Below are 2461 nucleotides of genomic sequence, written 5' to 3' on the forward strand. Positions count from 1 at the left end.
TTATTCTCTCCAGGTCTAAAGATGCAAAAGTGGGCTGTAAAAAATCCATTACTGCATTTTTAGAAACAGAAGCCCCATCATCAGCATGTAGCCAAAGCAGTATTAATCAGTAAGAAACTCTACATACATTAATAATAAATATGACAATGATCAAGTTTAAATATAATTATGGCCACTTCAATGAATTAATTAGGACTTATGCCATAGAATTTAAGACAAATTCAGGGAGTAAACTGGGAAATAATTCAGCAATAGCGTACCCACAAGTAGCCACTTAAAACACCAAAGGCATGGATGCATGAGATTGAAGAAGATAAAAACAGATTGATCTCAGGAACCCTGATGGAAGAAAAATATAGATTCTCAAGGTCTCATTTCTGCATGTTATGGTTTGATCATCAAGCTCACTCTGGGCAAATGGGCTCATGTTGGTGACCACCCTTGCCAGTTGTTCAAAAAGTGTAACAAGAACAGAGTTTGGTGTGATTCTTATTTAGTTTCCCCTTTTTTGTTGTTGTTTTGTTGTGAAAACAGCATTGACTGCAGTATCAGCGATGGCATACAAATTATTCCAGATGCTCCTACATCAGCATTTTCCCATGGGTAGGTTTAACTGGGCACTTGACAGTCAACAAAAAAATTAATTAACGCACTAACTATGCAGTTAACCTGAAATACCTTTTTTTTCCAAATTTGGTTCGGAGGTATACTTACATATAACATCAATTTACCTAGGCCCACATAATCACACTGATAAAGCTGGTAATGCTGCTGCTGTCTATCTTTTAATACTAGGATGCATTGATTAGATCATCAAAGGAAGGTAATTAATTAATTTAATTTAATACTATATCATAGTACTAGAAATTGTAAAAGAAGTTGATAAATATTTCTTATTGAAATATCCCTTGAAAATGTTCATTTGTTTTTAGACATGTATCCATTGTTACAACTAAGGACAAAGTACGTTCAAGAAGGAGAAGAAGAGATTTCATTGCCTGCCGCAACACCTGAAGGAGACACAACTTTTAATGAGCTTCAGGTAGTCTGCAGTGTATCTGCTAAAATAGTCATTTGAAGAGAAGGTGAAGGCGTAGAAGATGAAGGCAGAACATCAACAAATTAACTTACTGCAGCATCTACTACATAGAGTGATTTTACAAGGATATAAATGTTAAAATGACAAGTGTTTATAATTTCAATTCAAAGCCAAAACTTGTTTCCAAACTTATTTGCAAAAGGCACCAACCCATTTGCTTCTTACTGCCAACACATTTAAAACATGTTTGATGGTTCATTTACATGTATCTCCAAGCAGTACTGTACATAGGTTTACTGGTCACTAACATGCACTGCCTTTACTGTTTATTATAATAAGTGAACAAGCTTTGAATAGGATTTTGAAGCTGTTATGCACCTGGAGCACACTCATTTTGGCGAACTCAAGATATACATACATGTGATATCACTATAATGAAGCTTCCTCAATATTCAGGTTTTGTCATTTGGGCCAAACCCCTGCAGGTGCAGTTCTAAATTGATTGCATAATTTAGACTTGCTTTCTTTCTTAACTCTTGCTGTAGGTTAATGCAGTTTCTTCATGGAAAACTACAAAACTTGCATCTGGGGATATAAAACGCTTGAACCACCAAAGAAGAAGTTTAAGGTGAGGATAATTTAGGTGGTCTAATATTATCAAAAGCCAAAAAGAAATACAGTTTTGTGAAGAAAGAATTGAAGTGACCCACTAACAGAGTTTTCAATAAGTAAAAACACCTGAGGAGAAGAATTGGCCCAAAAAAAATGGCCTCCTTCAAATTTAAACCCTCCATTTTTTTAATATGTTTTCCAGGACTTATATTACTGTTGCAGTTTTAACAACTTCAAAAAAAATTTATGAACTTTAACTCTGACTGTTTTCAGAAAGACCTGGTTTAGTGATCCCGGGTTAAGTTTAATTAAGAGGCCATGTGTTTTCTATTTCAGAAGCAAACGACTTTGGTCAACAAGTCAAAAAGTAACTACCAAATAAAATAATACAGAAGTTAAAGATTCCAACAAATAATTAATCCAACATCGGTGTTTAGGACAGTCTTTGAGATTTATTTTAGTCCTAACTGCTCCAAATTGACTTGTTCTATTTTTTGGTTGGGCAGGTTACTCTTGCTTATTCATTTTACATTCATCTCCCTTGAGGACACAAAAAAGTACAGTTTACTGTATAATAAGTTACAGGGATATAATGTAAGTGATTTCAGATGATGCAAATGAAGAGGAAACTGGTGACCTTGCCAACAGTGACCCTGCCACTGCCTCCTTTGTCAAGGTTATTACGTACCTAGCTTGTTGAAATACAAATTAAACATTAAGCATTGGAATAACTTCTAGACTCTTATAGGCTAACTGGTTTAAAAAAACAGATAAGAGAAATTTGATTTTAAAAAAATTCAAATTGCAAGA

This window comes from Montipora foliosa, chromosome 6 (genome assembly GCF_036669935.1).
Source record: "Montipora foliosa isolate CH-2021 chromosome 6, ASM3666993v2, whole genome shotgun sequence".
Lineage (NCBI taxonomy): Eukaryota > Metazoa > Cnidaria > Anthozoa > Scleractinia > Acroporidae > Montipora > Montipora foliosa.